Genomic DNA, 26619 nt, shown 5'->3' with positions numbered 1-26619 from the left:
CTTCCTTTAAAGAAAAAAAAAGTGAAAACTCAAACATTTTCAACAAATAAAGAAAACCACAACACAATGTGATGTGTTACATTAAAATCTTAAATCTGCAATCATTATATCCTTCCTTATGACTGATGCATCCTATACACCCTTACAAACCCCAGTCACCTTCCACACCCTATTTCACACATGTGCAAGAGAAAAAAGCATTAAAAGTTAATGGTGAAAACCCACCAAGCCACAATGAGTCCACAATTCATGTAGCAGCTAACATCACAAGATAACAAAGATCTCCTTACTGTTGCAACTACACAACAGGGGTAATATTTCATATTCAGTAATTATGTCAAAAAAGATAAAAGAAAGGAAAAAGTCAGTTCCAACAACTGCCACAATTTCACCTATACACAAAACAGGAAACAGCCAATGTCCCCGTGTGGCAGCTGCTAGGCAAAATTTACTTATCAATGGGAATCCAAGCTATGCATTCACACACATATGCATACTTGCACATGCAAAACACTCTCTCAAGAAGAATTTTCACTCTTGCCAGTTCTTAAGAGTGCTCCTTTAAGTATCTGAAACGACTGATTAACCCTGCTTAATACAATCTGTGTAATCTACTGTAAATCTTGCAGGTAACTCATAACTGTTAATATAAATTAAATCAGCAGAGCGCTACCCTTCTTGCTCCCCCACCAGCCTCATACCGAAGGCCTCAAATTAAGAGTTCTTCACAACAGCCCTAACAGACAGCAAAGTTGAGCTTCTGATGTAGAAACCTGGTTAAATAATTGTTGTGCATTTTTAAAAAAGGGTTTTCCTGGTTTATACTTTTCTTCATCAGTGCCCGCCAGTAGTTACAGCACACTATGTATGTAACACCCCGGGAATGCCCATATCATCATAAAAAAATGTGAAGGGTGCAGTTGCACCCTAGAAGATACTTTTCTTTATGCCACCTGTCACAGAAACAGAAGTTGTGTCACTATGCTGTTATGAACATTCAGAAAAGATTAACTTCTAACATTCCTGCTATGCCAGTTCTAAGGCTTCTAACCACTGGCTTTTCTATACCAACAAAATACAGTTTTCTCTTAAGCTGTGATATTTAGTGTTTTCCTGAAAGCAAGCCTTATCTATCATGTGCTCAGACAAAAGCCTCACCTATAATTTAAAAAGTTACTTTCAAGACCTTGCATCTACTGAGGAAAAATCTTAAAAATGGTCACAAAAGTTTCAAAACCAGCAAGAACCCCCAAACACAAGAAGCTGCTCTGGCTACAAGCAGAAAAAGCAGAACTATGCACACTAGCAAAACCCTTTTGTATTACTAGTGTAATTTTTCAAGTATACTACTTAATGTTCAGTGCCCTTTCATGGCACATGAAGGTGGCAGGCATGTATGTTTCCAGGCAATTTCCAAGCTGCCTCACATGTGGATCCTATCCCTTACCTACATCAGCAGAGCTCAGGTTTACTATTTAAGCAACATAATCGAGGGAAACTTAATATGACATATTAGGTGACTTGCACTCCCTATCAACCCCGATCTCAAAACAACAGCAGTGCTGCCGTGATGGGCTGGCCTCTCAGCTAGCTGAAAGCTGAGGAGGGGCGGGTAAATTCCCAGAAAGATTGCTCAAGGCAAGAGCGATTCAAGCCTCAGGCTGTAAAGAGCAACACCACCTATGGTCTAACACATTTAGGCTGCGTTGCTCCGTAAAAATAAAGACTGTTAGAATTTTAAAAGATACAGGTTACCCAAGTTTATAGTTGTTGCGACTACTGAGCAGCAGATCTATGCCTAGCAGTGTTCAAAGCATGCCAAACCTCCTTGGTGGTCCTAGAAGCACCCTCAGACGAGATTTTAAGGAACATTACAATCACAGAAAGGTAGCACAAGCAACATTTTATCAGCAGAGCGTTTACACCCCTCACTTCAGTGAAGAACAAAACCTTGGCAAGGAGATGCAGCTATACAACAGAGAAAGATCCACTGCAAACTCCTAAATGTTGATGATGTTAAGTGCTGGAGTAAGGACTCTTTTGTTCTAGTTTACACGCAGCTTTTCACATAACTTATTAAAATGACTCTCCATCATTGTTTAAACATACTTTGGTGGAGGTATTGAGTTACGTCGACAAACCTGTTTTTTTCTGAGAACATCATGAATTGCTTGAGTGATGAATGGCTGATCAGAAACTGGAGCTCTATGGGAATTACTGCAGTCACTCACAGAAAGAAATGCTGCAGTAAAACAATTTGTGCTCTTCAAACCTACAGTAATAGTTTGCATTTTAAAGTTGGGCATCTGAACTGATGGTCTGTCTTCTCAGTGCTCAGAAAACATGCAACCCCCACTAATTTTAAAGGGAGAAACAGATGGTCATTATTGGGATAAAATAATCAGAGAAAATCCAGCAGTTACAATACAGTAGCTGAATGCAAATCTAGATGCTTTGGCACCTCAGTACTACTACCTTAATTCATCATTCCTTTAAATCTCAGCATAAGCCAATGTTTGTATCTCCACAATATTAAGGCATATGGTAAATATAAGGTGCTAAAATCAAGCATTTAAGTTTGAATCTCCAAGCTAAGCTATTTCTATTGACAGTGTAAACACGCTGAAGATCTGCCAGGTCTCCAAAATTTACTACTGAATATTAACAGATATTAGTGAAAAAACGGAATTTCCCCTGAGCTAATCTACAGTCACTGATGTCACTTTCTATGTAGCAACTCAGAAAGAGGCACAATCGAAACTGAAAATAAAAAGAGCGTTTGCCACGTTTCAGATTAGTAGATACATGATTCCTTGTGAATTTGGACTGAAAGTTATTCTCACGAGGTAGAGGCAACAGCCCCTTTGAAATTGGCTCAGCACAATGCAGGCAGGAACTAAGCAAACTTCTTCAAACAGCTCTGCCAACACCATTCAGCTCCAAGCTGCAAAACTCCTGCTGTTTCAAACTCAGGGCCTCCTGTGAGCAGACTGCTGATTACACCAGGTTGTATGGCAGGTTTTTGATATGTGCAGAGGGCAGAAGAATGAGAATAAAACCTGCCCACTGGTCACATTAAATAAAAGATTTCACACCACGAAAAAAAAAAAGGACACTTTGCCATTTATTCATTCCCTCACCCCCCATTAAAGAGAAAATATATTGTAGTATGTTATACAGATACTCCACTCTGTGTGTACAACTCATTCAAGTGTTACTGGACAGGCTACTGTCATGAAAAAGAAATGACAGACAGCACATGTATTGGAGAAATGAAAGGGGGGTGAACAGAAGGCAAAAGGAACAAAGAGATATTGACTTGGATAGTTTTGACAAGGAGGAAGGTTTCAGTCCAGGGACAGGTAGGACTAGGTAGGAAAATGCTCAGAAAAGCTCAGAAGGAGGAAGAGAGGCTAAATACAAGGGTTGGTCCAGATCATATTATGCCAGCATAAAAACCAGACTGGAATCTAAATACAGGGGCAGGCAGATTTGGTGAATAAACAGGATCAACAGTTGACTACTTTGTTCATAAATCAGTCAGCAACAAATATAAGAAAGTTACAAAAGGACACGGCATGTCTGGAACATCAACATCTCAGTTAACAGAAAATGTTGCCATTTTAGCAACTGCTTTTGCTTAAGCACAAACCTCCTCTGGGGAAGAAGTTCCCCCAAGAGGACAAAAATCAGGAGGAAATATGAGAAAGAATCTCTCTGGGAAGGGCTCAGTGTGTGATCTGCAAGGACAAGGGACACTGGAGGAAAAAAAAAAAAAAGAATGTCCAAAGAGACAATCAGTTAATTGGATACAGCTGTCTGTACCCATTTCAGAGGCAGACTTATTTATGATCAGTATGGAAGACTTAAATTGACAGGGACCAGGGGTTGAGAAATTAGAACTCTCCAGCCAAACCCCTGCTTTCTGTTAAACTAGGGAATGAGACAGTTACATTTCTACTTGATACAGGGGCAACATATTCTGTACTAAACTGTAAAAGACCCATGAGCAAATTCTTTATGACAGTGATTGGTGCCACAAGGCTGAAAGAAAATCATCTGTTTTTCCAGACTTTGAAGTTTGGAATTAGGAACAGGGCCTTAACCCATCAATTTCTTTATATATCAGATTGCCCTATGCCACTAGTAGGACAGGACATATTAAGTAAACTGAATGCATAAATCACTTCTGAAAAAGGGAAAATCTAAATTCATATTCCTGAATATAAAGCTTCAGATGCACAAGTCTTTATTCTCAGATGGAAGCTGAGTGACAGGAGGTACCTTCAGAAGTAGAAGATGCTTTGACTCCTATTGTATGGGCTGGAGGAGTCCTTGGACAATCCAGAAGAGCAGAATCAGTATTAGCTGACCTTAAACCAAGATCATCCCCAGTAAGAATTAAACAGTATCCTATAAAGCTGGAAGCTAGAATTGAATTAGTGCCAATAATTAATAAATTCTCAAAGTAAAAGTTATTAGTAGAATGTGAGTCAAAATACAGCACCACCATTTTACCAGTTAAGAAGGCCAATAGTAAGGATTACCAGTTGGTCCAGGACCTGAGGGTAATAAATTGGATAAACCCAGGATATTCATCCTGTACTGGCAAATCCATACACATTGTTAACAACCTTCACTGAAGAACAGGGTTGGTTCACAGTCAGACTTGAAAGATGCATTTTTCTGCATTCTCCTTGATATTACAAGTCAGAAGCTCTTTGCTTTTGAGTGGAAAATCCAGAATCAGGGGGGAGGAAAAAAAAAAGTCTACCTGGATAGTTTTGACTCAAGGCTTTAAGAATAGCCCAATAAACTTTGGAAATGAACTGGCAGAAAAGTTAGAAATTTGGAGAAAAGAAAATCACCACAGAACTGTATTAGATGTGGATGACATTTTTGATTGCAGCAGAGACTGAGGAACAATGTCTTGCCCTGACCATAAGCCTTTTGAATTTCCTGGGCAACAGTAGATACCAAGTGTCAAAGGACAAGGCCCAGATCACCCAAAAATCAGTTACATATTTGGGATTTGGAATCCTGAAAGGCCAGAGACAGCTAGGATCCAAGCACAAAGAGGTCATCTGCCTCCCTGAGCCCAAAACTGAGAAAATTATGAGCATTCCTGGGAATGGTGGGATGGTGCTGCCTATGGATCATTAACTATGGATTATTAGTGAATCCTCTGAGATGTTAAAAGATTCCCATGAGTATCTTGACTGAACTGATAATGGCAGAACTACATTTAAGCCATTAAAATGGTGGCAGCAACAGTATTGCTAATACAGAAAGCCTACAAGCTTACTCTGAAACAAAAAATTACTGTGTATGTTCCACACATGGTGGTTACTATGTTAGAACAAAAAGGGGGGCATTGGCCAGCCCCCAGCCCCATGTTAAAATATCAAGTGGTCTTGCTAGAACAGAATGATGTTCATCTTTAAACCACTTCAATTGTTAACCCTGCTGTGTTTCTCTTGGCTGACCAAGTAGGAGTGCCAGAGCACTATCAAAGAAATCTACTCCAGTCAAACAGTCCTCAAGAACACCACATTATAGAACCCGGATTAGGAGCTGTACACCAATGGAAGCAACGTTGTTCAAGATGGAACGTGAGTGTCCAGGTATGCCATAACTACAGTTGACAAGGTAATAGATTCACAAACTTTGTCTTCAAAGGTGTCTGCCCAGAAAGCCAAATTAATAGCCCTCAAGAAAGCTCTAGACCTGACTGAAGGAAACGACCCAACATATGGACAGATTCCAAGTATGCCTTCAGGGTAGTCCATGCCCACAGGGCTATTTGGAAAGAAAGAGTTGTTATCAGCACATGTGATTAAACATGCCCCCCAGATCCAAAAATTACTGGAAAGCATTCAAAACCAAAGGCAATTGGCAATCATAGTAGTTATGCATTGTAAAGCCTACCAGACAGGTAAAACCACACCAGAACTGGGTAATCATTTGGCAGATAAAGCTGCAAAGGAAGCTGCAGAAAAAGGCATCCTAGCCCTGGTATTTGAAAAAGAAATCATTTTACCAAACACACCACCCAAGTATGATAAAAAGGGTGGTAAATTGATAACTAAATTACAGGCCAAAGAGCAGGTGAATGGATGGGCCATGATGCCCACTGGACAGGTAAATATCCCACCCTCTAATGAAAGAAATTGATAGGAAAGAACATGAAGTACATTAGGGAACAGAGAATTTGGTGAAATGACAACAGCCAACCAATTTAACAATTTATTAACACAAAACTCAAGTGGTTAGATACAAGAACTTGATGACAACTGCTTAACTATAGCTAACAAGCAAGCTCTGTGCTACACGCTTTTACTTGGATCTAGTCACAATTCATTAAATTCTTTACAGAGAAAGAAAGGAGAGGAGACAAGGAGAGAGAGAGAGAAGAGAGAGACATCACGACCTGTGGATCCAGCGGTGTCCCGTTGGTCCTCTTGATTCTCAGTGTCTTCGTGGTGGGCGTGTCCCCCTAGCTCCTGATGGTATATTACCATTTTTATACAGTCCAAGTCCCAAAGTCTCTGCCTGGTTCAAGAAACTTTATGCATATGCATGGTGAGGGTAGTGCTGGGGTTTCCTTATATAAGACCCTTCCTCAAAGTCAATGACCTAGCACCCTACACCTGCAGTCATTTGATGACAGTCATCAAAACCACAGAACATATTGTTCAATCCTACCTCCGCAAGGCTGGAAACTGGTGTCTCATTCTTGCTTCCCTGTACCAAGAAATGTTTAAGGCCAATGTCCATGCATCTGTCCACCCCACCACCCCATGGCTTAAACATTCATTGGTACCATTCCTGAAGTCCTCACAGTCCTTGTCCATGGGGGTGATATGCACATAACAGTTAGAAGGAAGTATAGAAGAAGCAACAGTACATACAATCATGCACGGCACATAGCTATGCTAATTAACATCTTTTAACAATAATATATTTCAATCTAACTGGTTTTACAAAATCAAAATGTGTCCCAGGCCAAGTTTGAAAAATTGCTTATGGCTCTGAGAAATCAGAAGACAGAGCTGATAGTCTACCACAACAATTGCAAGGCAAACAAACACGTATATTAAAAGAATAATTATAGCAATAGCTAACAGAGTAAGTGCCCCAAAATAACAGAATTGTATACAATTTGTCTTCTCCTCTTGCAACTCTTCTAGTAATATCAATTCACAGATAGTGTCTCTTTCATGACAGGAAAGTGCCTTCTTTGCATTACTCCCAGGGTTCCAGCAATACGAAGTTGGTCATTGTTGATCACAGCCCTCGTGGTCAGTGCTGGAGCCGATGGCTACACTACCCTGGTCCAACAGAGTTGGGGTCTGCATACGCAGCAAGAAAATGCATTTCCACACCCCCAGCCCAGAGCACATGTGTGGTTTGGGCCTGGGTACTCTCATCACATATTCTTCCCACCTTACAGTTCTGGTGTTTTAATTCCAATACAAATGACCAATTATATTTTCCATATCTACCTCTTCCACCCCACAGGTAGTAGAGCTGCTGCTCTTAAATTGAAAGTAAGGAAATCATGATTGAGTTTTATGTCTGGTCTGTGACAACTATGATAGCCATGAGTCAAGTCTGGCCAGAGCCAAAATAGAATCAGAATCTATTGTTGGGTCTGTATGCATTTACCAGAACACTCTTCAGGAACACCAGAGTAGACAAGGATTCCAATCCCTGATGATACCCCTTACATTATATTACCATTGCTCAAGGCCAGAGCTACAGAAAAATCACAATGATCACAGACTTTCAGTGGGGCAGTGCTAATGACTACTCAACAAGAAATGCAAATAGAAGAACCACAAGTATCCTGTAACTAAACCTGCATACAACAATGTCATCTAAATGATGCCACTCTATATTGTAAAAATGCTATAGATGTAAGATTAACCAAGGGGTTTAACAGTTAAACAAAATATGTAGATGGCAAATTTGATCTAGCCCTCTTAGATCAATTTAAACAACACAAAACTAAACCCGCAGTTAATTGACCTGTACCCCAAACAGAAGGAATAGGATAGTATTGGCTATGTGGTAACCGAGCTCAGAAAAATACTACCCCTAAGATGGAAAGAAGTGTGTAGCCTAGGAGCCCTAGTCTAAATATGACAATAGTTAATAAGCTGTATGAACAGAGTGGATGGGTGAGGATCTTCCTTAAACAAACCAGAAAGACTCACAATGCTGTAACAGACCATCCTTTTGGATGTCCAATTGAAGTGTCCAGTTTATCTCAGGTAGCATTACAAAATCAAATAGCCCTTGACTTAACTCTTGGTTTCACAAGAGGGTGTCTGCACTGTGACTAACACAAGCTGTTGTGTATATGTAAATCCTAATAGTAGAATTTCCATAAATTTGGCAAAAATTTAGGAACAAAGGTCCTGCAAAGGTCCTGCATCCTGAGGCTTTGAAAACTTGTGACACAAACTTACTTCTTGGCTACCAAATTAGGCATGATTGAAAAATTTGTTAGGAATGACCATAATGATAATCTATATCTGTGTTCAAACGTGTATCATGATTCAATGTTACTACTGTTGTTCACAATTATGCTTTAGTATCAAATATAGAAAACTCATATAGAATGAGACCTACAGGATATTACATTATCCTCTAAGTCTCATAGATGTTGATGCCTGGTAGCTGATGCCTGCAAGATGTTGGTGCCTGCAAGTTGAGGCCTGTAACAATTAGTGATCCATTACACCTTAAATATTAAGAAATTATTTTACCAAGCAATGTTTAACTTCATTTTAACAAGGCCTAAGTGATTAAAATGTACGGATAAAATATCCTAACCTTGAGAATAGATACATCCTGGCAGAAATGCTCAAACAAGATGGATAAGAAAGAACATCTTGGCTAGACAACAGAGTTGGGAAACATCCAAGGAGAAGTTGTCCTCCAAAGACTCATGACAATAAAATGGAAAAAGGAGTAGGAGCCTAACTCCCTAAACAATCACTGATGACCACCTGAGATGCCATACATGCATAGTATAATTTTGCAATGACAGCATTATTTAAACATAATAGGCAGAAAGAAGGAAACTTCTTGGAAAGTGTAAGAATATTCATGTCTTTAAGGTATAGAAAAGATAAACTTGTGGTTTAGTGCACGCACATTAGGTGGAATGATCCCCTGTGCATCCAGCGCTGCAATAAAGAATGCTTGCCTTCTAAACACTTCAAGCTAACTCTTAGAGGGTTCTTTTGAGACCGAATTAACAGGAGCAGTCAAGAAGGAATGAAAGCAAATCAACAGGCATTTTTCAAGCTGATTTTTATGAGAGGGGGTAGAGAAATCAACTTTTACAAGTTTCTGTGAAATGTTGACAGATAAGACCCTTGGGTATCTCTCCCAGCAAGGGAAGAGCAAGGGCTTCCATACCAGACAGCAGCCAAGTCAGCATACACCTTGCTCCACACACACCTCTGCACGTGCCTACTGTTGGGTTTCAAGGCACGGGGGAAAAAAAAACAACAGGGTTTGTGGAGGACAAGGGACCTGCAGAAAGCTCTCCTCTGTTCCCAAAATAATTGTTTTTAAGTTATGAATTTGAGCAAAGAGGCCTTTTGCTGACTAATCAAGTGCAGTCCCCTTGTTGCCTTGTTGTAGCATCACAGCTGTGATTCTCCTAATTGCATCTTTGGTATGCAGAAGGCTAGAAATCTTCATGAAAAGATGACACTAAAGGCTTTACTGCCTGGTGATAAACATGGACAGTAGAGTCTTTCCTTAGGGAATGGCCAGTACAGAAATCACATGCTCAGAATATATTTCTGCCCATATGGTTCAAAGTAATGAATAATGGACTTTAGAAAAGAATGACGACAAAAATATAACACCACAGTAAACCACACACCATAAACAAATAACAGGTGGTGACTAAAAATGCATTTTTAATGAGCACCTCTTTATGAATGTACACAATGCAAAGAGGTTTCCACTGCTTTGTAACTCACCACTCCTCATTAAGGATTAAAAATATGTCAGTTTTATAGAGCTAGATGTGTAAAGTCTTTACTTTCTCCTTGGACACCTCATGGATTTACTTTTTTTTTTTTTTTTAAGAAGAAAGTTAGCAGTCAAACAACATGAACTTTAAATTCTGAACTCTTAATACCCACAGATTCTTTAATTAACACTAACTTTTTCACTAGGTAAATTTGTAATTAAATGTTAAAACTTATACTGTGATGTGTGTTTTCAATGCATCAACCTCATCATACATGCTGCTCTTCACATGTATACAATTACCTGAGGAAGAAGGCAGTCCAGTGGTTAATGCAGAAGAGAATGTTTAATTTCTGGGTCCAGACAAGCATGAGACACAGATACACAGCAGCTCTTCAAAGTGAATTACTGCATTCACAAGCTCTTCCCAAACCAGTCTGCATGCAATCCAGTGGCCAAGAATGAGACACTACTCCACAGCAGGAGGTGCTCCTATACCACAGGGCATTAAAACATCCTAAGAACCATTTCACCAGGGTTACTTATCCAACTGAAAGCTACAAAAAGTATTATAGACAACAGTTATCTAAGGTATTTAGAAAGCAAGACCAGTTTAAATGGATGTTTCTGCAATGAAAAAGTCTCAGAAAGAAATCTTAGGTAATTAATAGAGTCAGAAAATGAGACTTTGGGCTATTAGAGCTACAGCATAATATATTTAGTATGTTCAGCTAAACCTGTACTGTTCTCTGCCTCAGTAGAAGAGCCATATTATCTCAAAGTTTCCAGCAACAGTTTAAGCAGTTACTCAAGTCTGAATCTTCTTGCATGAAGGTCAACGTTAGAGAACATGAAAATAAATTTATTTCTCCTCTCTCAAGTGTGGCTGCCTTGTTAATCTCAAAGATTAGATTTTCCTTGTGTATCAGTCACCACTTAAAAGCCCTGATTCATACAGAGAGACTTAGGAGCACAGAGCAGGTTATTATTTCAGCAGGTTGCTTATTTCTACAGAGCATAATACTCCTTGTAATTCTTAACTGCTTTTCTCCTTGAGGGCATACAGCATATGTCTTGGAAACTGGAACAGACTTGCTCTGAATATCAAAGGAAAATTAATGACTTGTCATTAAAGAGAAGGGTGAGAGGTAGTAGTTAAACTCTCTCCTAGTTGGTTCCTTAGAAGAACAGTAATTTTTAAAAATGTTATTTTTCTCTGTTTAATAATTGCTTAGCTGGTATGCTAAAAAGTAAAAGGCTTGTCCCTGCAAACAAATTATTTTAGGCTGTTATATATTTAATATTGTATTACATTAGTCAGACTGGTTGTTCTGTTAAGCACAAACTTAGATGGCTACCCAAGTGCCAGGAAACCAGTTCACTCCATTCATAATTTTTCTTTGATACAGCAGCAGTGTGTGCCAAAGATGTGGAACTCAAAAGGGTCTGTATCACACAGAGCGGATGATGATTAAACAAACTGGGAGTGCTTAAACTGACACAAAAACCTCCCTTCTCTCCCCATCCTCACAATAGTAACTGCAGTGAGTGGATCTCAGTTAATGTTAAGAGCCAAATTCTATCTTTTCATAAACACACAACTCCACTGAGCCCTTGAGATTTGCATCACAGACTACAGAAATCTTTCACATCCACTCCTAATTTAAGACTAGCATGAGGAGCTGAGAATACCCTTCCAGCAGTTTTTAGAGCACCCAGTAAAAAGCACTGCATTGTAATTCCAGCATAGCATTTGAACACTTCTTTGCCTATACGGAGTCATTAAATGACATGTCTTATGCTAGGAAGCTAGATACTGCTGGTACATATTAAGATACATTATTAGCATAGTAAACCTCAGTTTATGTGGAAAGGAGCTGCCTTGTTCAAGCAGCTGACCATGACTGCAATTCCCAGTGCCATACCTGGGAAAAAAAATAGCTTCTGTCACTGTACAAATAACCATAGAAATTCAAGTCATTAAGTGCGAGAGGAAAGCCTATTCAATGGGAGCTTCCTTTTGTACTGCAAGGGAACAAGAGCCCAGAACCGTGAGCAAACACCCCTCCACGAGGCAAAACTCTGGTCTCTTGAGGCAGCATGGATGTAAGCATTCACAAGGGAATGTGTTCAAACTGAGCTTATGATATCCGATGAGGGGGTTGCCCCTCCCAAAAGCAGACTCCCTGCTGCCTTATCCCATATGCCCTACACAGCATGAACTGACTTGGAAATTGTTTATGCCTACACCACAGTCCCAATACAACCAACAGACAGAGAGGACCAGTTCTGAACCTGGCAACCATCTGACAGGAGGCTTGTGCTGTAAGTTTTGGAAATTTGGTAAGCTGTGTGTTTCAGTTCATATGGATTCATGCTTTAGGTAAGTCATAGTCACCATCAGTATGAACAAATTTACCTGGCAATAAAGCAGAAATTTCAAAGTTGCTGATGCAATAACTACCATGAACCCAGTAAATGAAGTCATATCTCAGATCTTCCCCTTCTCCCAAGCAAATTTATCCATCAGCATCTAGAGTACATGTGTTCTGGGATCAGGGCATTCACAGTCTTTGACAACTCTTCCATTTAATTTATTTCATATTCTTAACCTATTTCATATTAGACACGTGTGCCTTGATATCACTTTTTCTCATTTCATAAAACTAGCTCTTTTATTCAGCTTGTCTTAAAGTGCCCCAAACAAAATATTTCAGGCCAAGCTAAAGAGTTCACTTGGTGGATGGGAAAGTAGGATGGAGGAAGAGGGATTTTAAAAAAATCATAGTCCTAGCTGAAAGTGGAATAAGACAACAGTTAAAACAAAATTATCAGTGCATGAAAAAGTCAAAATCCATACTATTTTTAATCTACTATTTTAACCCCTATCTTTCTACTCGAGGGTAGGGAGGCTCTGCAGAGAGACCTGGACAGGCTGGAGCCATGGGCTGAGGCCAACTGGAGGAGTTTCCATAAGGCCAAATGCCGGGGGCTGCCCTTGGGCCACAACAACCCCCAGCAGCGCTACAGGCTTGGGGAGGAGTGGCTGGAGAGCTGCCAGTCAGAGAGGGACCTGGGGGTGTGATTGACAGCCGGCTGAACAGGAGCCAGCAGTGTGCCCAGGGGGCCAAGAAGGCCAATGGCATCCTGGCTTGTGTCAGCAATAGCGTGGCCAGCAGGGACAGGGAAGGGATCTGACCCCTGTACTCAGCACTGGTGAGGCCGCACCTCGATTCCTGTGTTCAGTTTTGGGCCCCTCACTACAAAAAGGACATTGAATGACTCGAGCGTGTCCAGAGAAGGGCAACGGAGCTGGTGCAGGGTCTGGAGCACAGGTCTGATGGGGAGCGGCTGAGGGAACTGGGGGTGTTTAGTCTGGAGAAGAGGAGGCTGAGGGGAGACCTCATCGCCCTCTACAACTCCCTGAAAGGAGGGTGCAGAGAGCTGGGGATGAGTCTCTTTAAACAAGTGATAGGACAAAAGGGAATGGCTTCAAGTTGTGCCAGGGAAGATTTAGACTGGATACTAGGAAGCATTTATTTACAGAATGGGTTGTTGGGTGTTGGAATGGGCTGCCCAGAGAGATGGTGGACTCCCCATCCCTGGAGGGGTTTAAGAGTTGGGTCGACATAGCGCTGAGGGATATGGTATAGTTGGGAACTGTCAGTGTTAGGTTAATTGTTGGACTAGATGATCTTCAAGGTCTTTTCCAACCTAGACAACTCTGTGATTTTAGAATCAAATTGATGTTTGAAATATTAAATAACTTGCATTAAACACCTCAAACATCTTACATCTTAACTGGACAGTATGAAATATTTAGTAGTATTTTTCTGCAGTTTCAGTTCTCCTGCTTTACACTCATTATAACTCTCAGACTAACTTGACAGTACAACAGATGTCCATGGTGAGAAAGGGCTTCCAGTATGTCCAGACTTGTATGCTTGTCCCTTTCACAATCTGTTAGTACTATATTAGGCAGTAACCATTCCTCCTTATCATCCCAACAAAGAGAAAACATACATATCCTAGCAGAAGAACACTGTGGTGGTCAGCCACTCCCCATCATAGGTACCAGCAGACAGAAGATAGGCAGGGAAGCAACTGTAACATCACACCATATACCCATACAGTGAGTTTACTCTTACTTAAAAGAAAAAAACCCCACACAACACCAAAACCAAACAAAAATTATTATTATTTGGGATGAAATACACAAGGATTGAGTATTTCCCAGCCTCTTCTCTGCTTATGCAGATATATCTTTCAGCAGCACCTCTCTACCAGTTACACAAACACAAAAAACACAACCAGAGAAGTGCAACACTACATATTCAAAAATACCTACCTGTAACAACTTAAATTCAGGGCTAACTTGATAATATTCTCTTGCACACTGGTCAGACAACTGTTTTAGAATCTCAGATTCACCTATGTTAATGTATCACACACACCACCAATAAGCTATAGCCTCTGGTTTCGTGGTGCTGCAGAGGTACAGTAAGAACTGCCATTAAAAAAACGTTTATTTAAAACAAATGTGCTGAATGCATCCACTTGTTACCTCCTTTGTATATTAAATATGGTTGGTGGAAGAAGCCAAGACTCAGCTGTATCCTAAAGTTTTAAATTGAGAGTTATATGCTACCCGTTAACAGAAAGAACAAATTAGGAACTTGTATTTTAAGCACCATTTTAACCAACTAAAAATAAAATCACTCTTCACTATTAACTTTAATTTACAAAAGACTTTAAGGAATTAAGATTAATGCAGTCTGATGGAGGACACTTGCATGAATATCACTAAGATGAAGGCAGAGGGGTTTTTTGGGTTTGGGGTTTTTTTTAATGTATTTGATAAGTTTATCCCTTTAGTCTCAAGAGGTTAAGTCACTGGTTATGTGTATTTCTACTTGTTTTTAAGCAAACTGAAAAGAAACTTCAAATGATCTGTCCTTTATAAATGGGTGAGAGTACAGGCCTGACTGCAACAGTCTGCATGATGGAAGAGCAAAGCAGTTCAGACTATTACAAAAACTGCTTTTTACTCTGTTACGCCAACTTAGCTCATCTGAAATCATCTCTTACCAGCAGGTTTGGCAGAACGCTCAAAGCTTCCAAAACTAGGTGTCCTGCTAAGTTCAAGACTGGGAAGGCAAGTCATGGTGAGTCCTTCTGTAGATATTCAAACAGCTGCCATAAACACTGCAAAAATCTCAACGTACTGATAAAGTGTGATAAATACCTTGACATTGACAAAGGCTGCAACATGCTGTCAAGGAGAAGCGCCAAAACAAACCATGATTTGGCAGACAGCTCTGGTTTCACAATATCCAGCAGTAGCAAAGGAAAACTGCTTTAAAGACTCTGCCACACAAGATGCTCAGCATCTCAAGTTGCATCAAGTCAGCCCAAGAAAGTCAGTACCACTTAAAATCAGGTCCTATGCCATACAAAGCAAGTGCAATTGCAAGTTAATCAAGATGCTTTAAGAAACAAAGAAACCGAACTGCAGCTGCATCTGATGGAAGTTAAGTCTCCAAGCAATAGCAAGTGACTTGAAATTTGAATCCCTCGGTTGCACCGAAGGTTGCAGAATTAAGACCCAGAAATTTTTAAAGAGAAAGGGCTAAGTGAAAAAGAGAGATCAAAATCGCCTTTCCAATCAAGGTTTTGGCTCAGGCTACAAAGGAAACACATACTGGAAGAAATGCAGGACAGATCAACCAACTTAGAGAATTGAAACCAAGCACTCTGGTTTAGTTTCTTCTGCATGACTGGAAGCTGCGAGCTAGATTAAGCACCAGAGCACTGAAGTGTAAGCAAGGCTTCTAATAATGGCAGCTTTTGTGGTCCTCTACTACAGACTCATTCCTTCTGCATGTAAAACTGTAGTTAGATCCATGTGCTGTTTGGATAAGCATTTACCACGAACCTTGAAAACAAAGGCTAAGCCCTCAGTACCAACACACAGCTTTTTCATATTCAGGAAAACACAGAATACACAGGGTAGGGTTCTTCTGTTTATTGTTACCAGTTTTTTTTTTCCACTTCGTGAAAGATCAAAATTGAAGAAGTGACCTTAAGACAGTTATTACATTAAAAGGCAACTCCTTGTAGTTAAACTGTAGTTCTGCTTTTAAGTAACTACACAGTCTTAAGAGATTCCAAGTAATTCAAAAAAATAACCAGTCAAATTCGAAGGGTTTGTTTGCATTTTGGTTTTGTTTGTTTGGGGGTTTTTTGGTTCCCCCCCCAAAAAAACCAAACAAAACAAAAAACAAACCTTGAAGCAGGCTTTACTTTTAAAGGTAACTACTTCTCAGGACTGATTCTATTTCTTTGGAATCTGCATCCCGACAAGTGAGCCTTTTTACATACATAGTAATTCTGCCTTTAATATCAAAACTTTGGCAGAAATTCACCTCCTTCCAGTTTCTAGCAGTAAATGCTTCTGCCTCTCATGGGACTCCAGCCACTTAGCTTTACTGTAACACAGCTGCTCCAAGATAAACAGGCATTAACCTCAGTACCACCCTCCCTTCTTCTGACACACACTGTGCACCAAACAGGTCTTTCTGCAACACAAATTTGATGCTGCACTCCCTTAGAAATACTTTTCCAGTGGATAAACTACAAATGGGATCACCATTATAAAAAACATCACCAACAAAACAACTCTTTAAAGTGCCACAGGGAATTTATCTTTCTTCTTTTGCTTCTCAGCCTTACAGCAAACAACTGAAATGTTTTTGTAATCAGTTAACATCAGGTAAATAAAGGTGACTTTGAGAAGAACACCACCTATTGTAGTTTAAAGATATGAATAACCCATTAAATCACAGGACAGGAAGATATTTAAATGGAATTCGTACAGTATTTTTCCTTTGTTGCAAAGACCACAAGTCTTTACTACCAACCCCCAAAGGAGCAGATGTCTATCACTGTTATCTTGATCACTTAACAGGCACCAACGATGTCATTTTAAGTCTAAAAAAACAAATTAAATACACATCTAGAGACTTTTAATAACACTAATTATGAAAGAGAACAGACAGTGACAGCTCCACAGGGGCCATTTCAGTCTGCTGAGCAGATTTTTATTTAGGCACTTTTACTGGCTATATGAGGACCTAGCAGAATTTAAACACTTAACTCTCCCATTATTATTAAGAGATGGAGCTGAAGGGAACAGGAGAGGCACCAGCTCACACAGATCTTATATTCAAACAGCTATAAAAAAAGTCATTCTACTTATGGAAAGCATAGCATATGCACAACTTCACTTGCTGCTTTATTTACTCTTCAGAGTTTGGTGGGTTTTTGTCCTATTAAATCCTTCCTTTTAAAAACCAACATATTTGCCAATGGGAGATCTATGCATGTGACAGTATGCCAAGTGACAGCATTTCAGTTTCTGTGCATTCATGAGCAGGTGCCTTCCCTAATTTGTGCTGGCTTAAAGTTCATACACGATGTAAAGTGAAAAACACACCCTTTCCTATGGTTTTGTCTTCAGCAAGAAACTAGCACACTAAAACTTCCTCCTGTCCCCAGGACTGTTGCTTACTCAGGTTCAGAGACCCGCTTGGAAGGGTAAATCCCATGATTCTTAACCTGGGTAATCAACTCCACTGCCTGCATGCCCGTTTCTTAACCCAAGAGCATTCACATTTGTCAAAAGTAGTGGAAGTCAACATAAACTGGAGTAGACCTTTACAAGCCAAACACATTTTGTTTTCATAACTAATTACAAGTCTGCATTTGGATATGATACTCTATCCAAGATCTCCCACACATTTCCAAAACTGATAATCACTCCTCCAAAACAAATAAGCACTGCTTTGAAAGACATCTCAAATATCCATCCCAGATGAAAACACACTGTGGAAGAACTGCTTACAGATCTAATAAGTCATTAAAAAAAAAAAAAAAAGCAGTGCACAAAAAGGTGAGTTTGTTACAGACCTTTGTAAAAAAAAGCTAATTACAACACTCCTGGTGTGGTAAGCCTAGGCCAGCTGAGTTAGAGGCACAAAGAGACACCTTCGCTCACTCCACACCACAGGGTCACAGATGTCACTGGAACTGATGGAAACAAGCCTTGACATCAAACCTTAATCCACAGTCAGAGTTGTATAAAAGCAAGACCACAGACTGAATCCAGTGTCCCACGATACAGCATGTGACAATACCCTCAGTAAAAGACATGCTGGATTAAACACTTTCACAGACAGAGCATGGAAATAAAATAAGAATATACATCACTTTCACTTGCTACCTACTATTACAAAGCAGAAATTATTTGCTTTGGGAATTGGTATGCAATTAGGGGGGTTGCTTTACAACCATACTTTATACATTTGTGGAATTCATCTTCTTGTCTCCTTAAAGACTTTTTAATGAAAAGGATTAAGTGACATGAAATTCACTACAGAAACACAAGCAATAAAGCAATCTTTAACTTTCATTTATTATTATCTTTTAGCAAAAATAAATCTTAAAGCTATTTTCAGCTACAAGTAGCATGCAGGCTATTTTCTAACTTACCCAAAATTGGTAGGCTCTACAAAACTTATCTTCTTCACAAAATTTCAGCTGATAAAAATGGGAAATTTGACTGAAATCTAGGTAGCAGGACTGAACGTGCCTGGCTTGTGAGACTGTCTGAACAGATCCTAAACCTAATATCCAAAAATAGATATATGTAGTAGAGGACTGAAATACCCCATCAACTTCAGCATTGGTAATCACACAAATGGCCTAGGCAATTAACATTAGGCCTTGGCTTTCATTAAGAAATGCCACACAAACTCTCACATTACCCCTTTTTCAAGCCTTATAAAGGACACAGGGGATGTGTTCTGTAATTCAGACATCAAAAAAATTGTTTTCAATTAACATGTCAGAGGTTAAGGAAATACTGCTGCATGGGAACCAAACAGCTAGTCCATACTGTAAAATTGTTACAGGTCACCTCCATTTGCCTCCATATTTTAGAGGACTTCTCTCTTCTTGGCCTGGTTTCTGTCTGCACAATGAATTCACACCCCTCTATATTATTAAGCAAAACAAAGACAAGACTACAAAGACACATGCCAGCCTATTCTGGTCTTTCCCATATTCTAGCTTCAGGAAATTACAGGCAATAAAGTAGTTTAAAAGCCAACCTATTCTCTTCCATCTGTTTGAGGTCACTATTCCATTCCATATTAAAATGCATGTAGAGCCTCAAGGGAAAAAATGCGCTGCTAAACTCAGTTGTCCCTTAAACTTCTAGACATAATTCAATATATCAGCTGAAATGCATCCTAGAGTCACAGCCAGTAACCACAATCAGGTGTCCAGCAGCATACTACTAGCGACCTGAAATGGCAGCCCTCACTAATCTGGGAACACTACTCAGAGACCTCCACAGAATCTTATTTCAACTCTGGGGCAGAAGTGTTTTTTTTTTTTGTCTAGTTCTTCTGGAAACCAGCAAGACAATTCTCACTGAAAAAGCATCAGACAGTCTGGCTGGTGGTGATGAGTCACCTGTCTCCACCTCTTTCTCACTGAAAGGCTTGATAACATGACCTATACAAAAAAACATGCTCTTTGTGATTGTTCTTATGTTCATTCCACTTTCAGCAGAGTGGTACCACTATCTTCAGGTGAAGGACTAAATCAGAGACTAACATCACCAGTTCAGCATTTCCCAGAACATCTGTGACAAGGTCAGTCATTCCCTTGCCCTGTAGCCACCACTGTAGTAACTGAATATCTTCACAATACCAGTCTTACATGCAACCATCATGTCTTATGATCATGCTACTGCAGGACAGAAAACCTAACTCAAAACAATTTTGTCACTGCAGAATTAACAAGTCCTTGTTAAGCTAAGTACTGCATAAATACATATAGACATTCTATGCCTGTAGCAAGTTTTAAGCTAACTAGAGAAGTCAAATGAAGAATAGGAGTGGAAACAAATACGGAACTAAGGTCCTCCTCTAGGTCATGCCTGTGGCAGAGTGGCAGTATCTCCCAAGTCCTTGCCCAGTGCATTACTGAAACACAAAGCATCTCTGCAGTTGTACCTCAGCACTACTATCTTGTCATACTAACTTGTTTATTGTACCCTTGTGGAAAAAAACCCTGTAAGATACAGAGAGCTTCAGCAGCCGTTCACCATTGTTTCTACATGCAGCTGCTACATAAGGCCACGAGAATCTGCAAGCTACCCATTTCCAATGCAGAAACAATTCAAGAGACTGTATGCATGTAGCCTGCTCAACTGTACAGAAAAAGGAAAGAACATACTCTTGTGCATAAGACCTGCAAAGTATTTGAATTAGAAAGCTCTTATCTGCTGAAGCTTCTTATATCTTCCTCAAGAAAGCTGACATTCTCAGTTAACAGTCTTGGAATTTAAAGCTTAAAATGAGAAAAGGTCCCTCTTAAGCCAAGTTGCTAAATTAAGATTTCTAAGGAACAGGAATCAAAGGAAAGCAGTCACCCAGATGTATTGTGGTTTTAACACACCAAATGGACAAGGCTAGCAAAAAAGTTTATTTTATCACCTAATTCAGTATGTCATTGTGGGTACAAACTCTCTCCCTCAGAACAGAGGAATGCTTTTTGACTTCAGGGAATGCACATTTATGTGCATTTCCAGCATTTTGGTGTTTATTTTGCTAGGACTGGATTAGTAGCCCACTAGAATTAGTCTGTCTAGTAGGGAAAGATTTCAACTCACCGGAGAGGACATTGCTACTTCCAGAACTTTATTTATAGCTCAAGTACAGTTGCCAGTTCATAACTTGTGCCCAAATCTGGAGCTCCAAGTTTAAATTTCTTTTTGCAATCCAGTCAAGAGCTCTAAATCTGACTCAATGCTTCAACTGCAGGAGTTGTTTATTGATCTGGAATCTACCAGTATTACAAGACCTCTGCTGACCCACCATAAAAAACAGCTTCTGCCCCAGATTCAAGACAAAACGGTTTCTCTTTTCCAGAGGCTAGAGACACAGCACTACTGTAGCCTCAGTGTCTAACTGCTCACAGTAACAGCAACTCACAGGCAGCTAACCCCTTTTAACATATCTGATACAAACAGAAGGATAGGGGATATAAAATCTCTACAAAGTCAGCAAACAGTTTCATCTTTATTTGCCCACATCCCCACTTCAACGTAAATGCTAAGGGTTATGAGTTTCTTATTGAAGCTTCAAGGCCACACGGTCACAACTGGTTTCAGAACTGCAGTATGATTTTTTTTTTAATGAAGAGATATTTCCTATCTAGAAACATGAAGTAATCTGCTAGGTATTTAGTGGCCACAACTGCAAGAAAATACAGGCAACAAAAATACAGCCATGACCACATTGCAGCATTTCTTCCAACAGCATTTCTCATCCACGTACTTCAGATGTGGCCATAATAACCATGCAGGGACTAGCCAAGGGATGATCAGAATATCTTTTTCTTCTATCAACCTCAAGTTTTTCATTTAAGTGGTAGGAGTTTTTGCTGGAGTGCAGTATATACTGTTGGAGTGATTACTGGTATTTTTGAAGTTTAGAAAACTAGCTGACATCAAAACAGATCCTTTCATAATTTTAGGGGTTTTATAACCTGATATCAAGTTATTTTTAGTTCTTTAGAAAACCCCTAAATCCAAGGGTTTACACATGAGCAGAGGAAGGACAAATCTACTTCAAGCTTTCCCTGCCTGTCTGTCTCAGGTCCCTTCCAAAACTCTCCAGGTCTGAGCATACTGTCCAAATATTACAGACATCAGGGCAGCTGCTCTTACATGGACACTTCAAGTACCAGCATTTACAGGATTTAAATATTCCCCACAGCATGGCAAAGGGATAGGCCAACAGCCCTCAGATTTTCTAGCTTTCTTCCATCATCAGAAGTGACAGAACCAACAACAATAATAGCTCTTGCACAGGTCACTGCAGCTTAAGAGGGGTTTTGTTCCTTTTTTTGTTGTCTTTTTTTAAACATTGCCAACAAACTCTCTCAGTAACAGAGACAGTGTCACACCACTATGAAGATACCTGATGCAGCTGGGATTAATCACTATTTGGAAAAGCAGCACAAGGCCGTAACAACTCACTGTCAATAAGGGTCAGGAGTCCTTATTTCAGTGAAGCCAAACAGTTAGTTCAGCCTTGCAGTACTCACAGCTGAACTATATTCAAACCAACTTAATTGAACCAGTAGATAAGCCTTAGTGGAGCTCAACAAGAGCATTTCAAAGTGAAGGCAGAATTTAGGAATAGCAAAACAATTTCATCTGTGTTACACTGGGCTAGACAGTGTCAGCTTAAGGACCAACATTCCCAACTATATTATCACAGCAGTAGACAACAGCTGGAGGTCAATCTATTCCATATGTATTGGGTAGCTGTAGCATGAGGTAAAGACTTTTAATCCTTTGATAAGGATACACAACATCTGTATCAGTGAGAAGTGGATGAGTATCTCTTCCCCAATACACTCAGTTCTCTATTGACCTCTTTAATCAACATCCTCAGCGCAGTTACGGACAGTAACCTGTAATTCTCTGTACTAAACTATTCCCTACAAAAATATTTTGTATTCCAGTTTAAAGACAGCCAAGTGTCTGAATTCAGTCAGAGCAAGAAGAAACACATGGGAAAAAAAAAAAAAAAAAAAAAAAAAAAAAAAAAAAAATCACACTGAGCAATGAACACATTCTGCCATGCTCAGCCCTTTTCCAAGATACAGCACCAATTCCAGAAGTTTTATGACCAGCCATTTCTCCAGTGAACCAGTGCTGTAACAGTTATTAAATGCAATGAATGACAGATTCTCTTGAATGCTCATGAAATCCCACAGCAAAATGAGTCATTTTGCCTGGTTTCAAAAGAGGGACCTCTCAAGCCAATAAGAGACCTACAAAGGTGCAACAGCTCAGAGTGGGAAATCCAGAGATGCTGCTTGCTACCACCAATAACAAATGTTACATACCCAATTAAAAAAAAAAAACAAACCACCAAACACCAAACCATGATTTAGAGTCTTGTCCTAATGTTTTTCCTAGTAGCCATCAGCAATGCAGTTTTATGCAGCTAAAAGTTGTGAGAAGGCAGCTCTTCAGAAAGTTGTTTAATGAACAAATTCAGTTAGCAAACTTCTGAAAATGAGATGTTATTTGAACTGGAAAAAGGCTGCTCCACCTCATTTCCCCCTCCCAAGTTACACCTGCTGAAGTACAAATAGGAACTGATCGTTATCAAATCAAAGCCAAATTCCACCAAAAACCTAGTTTGTTCATAATCATTCCCAGCAGAGACCCCGGCCTAAGATATTAGGAAAGCCTCAACACTGTGGAGAATACCTGGATTCACACTTCTGGATTAGACCTGTCCCTGTTTCCTCAATTAATGTTATCTGCATTAATGAGAATTTTGCTTCAACAGAGACATTAGCTACACAAATATACAAGAAATCTGATACTAGATACAGACAGGCTAGACAATTATGATCTGAAATGTCAACTAGCTTTTGAATATCAGAGTTAATTTTAGCAAACACATACACTGCCTTCCTCAGATACAGTTTACAGTACCATCAATTCACATCATACTCTTGATCGCTTCCTGCCCAGTGCAGAGAGGGGCAAGTATTCTTCCACAGCTACTGATGTCTTTCAATAAAGCACGAGGTGGCATTTTCCTCATTCTAGGAGGCCTAGTTGACCAAATTCAGTAACCACAGCATAAACTTGACTTGGATCCATTAAGTGAAAGGGAATGTAAAACGTCAAGGCCAACACTGTATTTTTAGAGCTTTTGTTTCTCTTGAGGAAACAGCAAATTCATGTTCCTATTGTTTGTCAGGAACTTCCCTCAACTCCTCCAGCCTGCAACCAAATATGATTGCATATTTTCAGTCAATAAAACACTACCCTCATCTTAACTGAAGGTAATGTATTAACACTACTTCAGACAATGCCCAAAACTTCAACCTATTTAGAAAAAGTCTCTAGCATTCAGGAGAGAAGAGGCCTAACAATATTTAATATATTCCAAAGCATCTATTTAGTTGCATGTTGAAAAAAACTACCAAAAGCTACGTATATTAGATGCTGAAGTACAACATAAGAAAGTATCCAAATATCTAACAGAGACATTACTACAGATGTAATGTTATACTCAGCATCAATCATACACATTGCTTGGCTACAGCACAGAGAGCCTTAACTCCTCCCAGACTATGCAGAGTTGAAGGCTGCACACCACCACGAGAGGAAATCTCAGAATAGCATCAAGACCTTGGATGTTTTATATAACGTTATCACACAAAAAATGTGATTTTGTTTTAAACTTTGTTGCAATTACACAATTTCAGGACCAAATGAAAAGAATGACTGGCTCTCACGACTGCTTTATTTACATACCATATATATAGTCTTCGGTGAGCAAGATCAATAGTACTTAATTTCTGGACTACAACAGGAACATCCCTGTTATGGCTGCTACTGTAAGCCTCAACTACTGTTTCCCATCGAAAATTCTGCGTCTTAACCTCTTCTAGTTGTTACTAGCTTTATTGGATTATGATTACACAGCTCAACAAGACACCAAGCAACATCCCACATGATTCTGAATCACTTTTCTTTCCTGACTCTTCCTCTCTCTTCAGGTACTCTTAGAAGAGGTTAGATTATCTGCTTCAAGACAAAGAACTCACGTGAATAAGAAGTTTTAACACCTGAATAACCAGACTCTCAGACTGTAAATCTTGTGGGGGTGAGGAAGGAGCAAGAAAGACTAGTCCTATCCCTGCCCTTAAACATGGCCCTTTTTGCTTCTAGACTCCAGAAACATTTACACTGTTCAGTGAGTAACAGAAACAAAAAACCTTCAGCCTCTAGTTATGACCAAATGGAATTTCCCCTTAGAAATCACAAGTCTCAGGAATGATATCATACTGCATCAGCATCTCCAGTTCTCAACAATCAAGACACATGTCAGCTGTCTTCAGAAATACATGATATTATCCTACATCATCTCAAACCTGAGTTAGACACTTAATTTTTCTAGCAGACTGCTGGAGCTTGCACAGATGAGTCATCCATCTCAACTGACTTTTTCAGAAGTCCCTCTCTCTTTTACACATCACTAATCAAGTTCAAAAGCAGAGAACAAAGTAGTGGCAATAACATGGAATAACAGTAGGAAAGTTCTGGAAAAGAATGGCATCAAAAGGCACTACTGTAGTTAAGTATTACATGTCTCTTGTATTTTGAAGACATATGGAAGAGACTGTATATTGGCTTTGTACAGAAAACATGGAGAGTCCAGGAGGAGCACACTGACATCAACTCCTGCAGTTTGTTTTGGTCATTACATGATTGAGACACTTATGCAGAGGAACATTTAAACAGTCCTCAGTGCTTCCAGCCTGGTTTATACTGCACAGCATTTAAATCTGGCAAAAGATGTGTAAAAGGAAACAGCAGAACAGTTACCCCTCTCACTAAGAAGTCTAAATATACACAACCGTGTGCATACAGAAATTCTATTTAGAGTAACTGAATTCACTCCTATGGCTTTCCAGCAGCATCCAACATGTATCTAAGTACAAAAGTGTTCAAGTGTTCAGCTGTCACCACCGTGGTTTTGGGGCAGCGCTATTACAAGCAGAGGTACACTGATGGTCAGTTCAAGGATGTTGCCTAAGTAGGGCACTGTGAGAATTTCCACTTAAATCTCTTAGAGAGGTTCAGAACAAACAACTGCTTTAACACCTAAGAACAGGTACACAGCATAAGTTATCGACATACAAGATAATCACAGATTTATTTTTCCTAATAGTATATCAATTTGATGTTTATATCCTAGCATTAAAGAAATTTCTTCATAACAATTTATTTGCTGGCAGCCCGTTTAAGAGAATGTTACTTGTTTTAAACAAGTTCTGTATCAAAAAACATTATTCCAATTTCCGCAAATCCCTTCACATACACACCCCCCACAACTCCACCAGAGGATCCTTTTTACTACGTATATCTCCAAGTGCCATCACAGCTTTCAAGCACAATTTCCTCTTTAGAAAAAAAAAAGAGGGGAGCAGTGAAGCAGCCTCTGGCCTTGAGGAATAGAGAAGGTAGCTGTATTGCTTCATAAGAAAAGCAAGGCTGAAAGTACTTTTACACAAACAAAATTTCCTTTCCATTTCCTCTTCACTTTCAGTAGCAAGCTGCTTTTTGAGCCATCAGCCCCTGCACTAGCTGAAATGTTATAGCAATCACCACAGATCAATGAGCAGAAATCTCACCTGATAGTAAGTCTTAATGTTTCTGACTAAGATAGTCAGGTTTTGAACCCGAAGATAGGTGTCATTATTTACATGCTTGTTGACACGTTGATTGGTTGGCCGAGGATCTCTATTAAAAGAAGAAAAAGAAAATAAAGTATTACATGTTTATTCAGTGCTAATACTTAGCATCTCAATAATGCACCATTAGGAAAACCCTTAATTAACCCATTAAATGCACTGACAGGATACATACACATTAATTCATGATAGAATAAGCTCACTATCTTTGCACCTATGTATATATTGGAAATCTTCCTATGTGCCACAAAGTAA

At 39.5% G+C, this 26619-nt stretch overlaps 1 protein-coding gene across 2 annotated transcripts in view; it reads right to left on the bottom strand.

Moving 5' to 3' along the window:
• The window catches only part of CCDC88C (coiled-coil domain containing 88C), a 99143-nt gene extending 72740 nt beyond the window's left edge, over nt 1-26403 (bottom strand). The window contains exon 1 of one of the 2 annotated variants that reach the window (XM_026849483.1): nt 26305-26403. The gene's annotated coding sequence lies outside the window, so the exon portion shown is untranslated. The remainder of the gene's footprint in view (nt 1-26304) is intronic. The other variant, XM_026849484.1, reaches the window with a different exon arrangement.
• Between the last annotated feature and the right edge of the window lie 216 nt (nt 26404-26619).

Source organism: Athene cunicularia (genome assembly GCF_003259725.1).
Source record: "Athene cunicularia isolate RWA chromosome 5 unlocalized genomic scaffold, athCun1 chr5_part1, whole genome shotgun sequence".
Lineage (NCBI taxonomy): Eukaryota > Metazoa > Chordata > Aves > Strigiformes > Strigidae > Athene > Athene cunicularia.
Note: the sequence above shows the minus strand (reverse complement) of the source record. Positions and strands in the feature narration are given on the sequence as shown.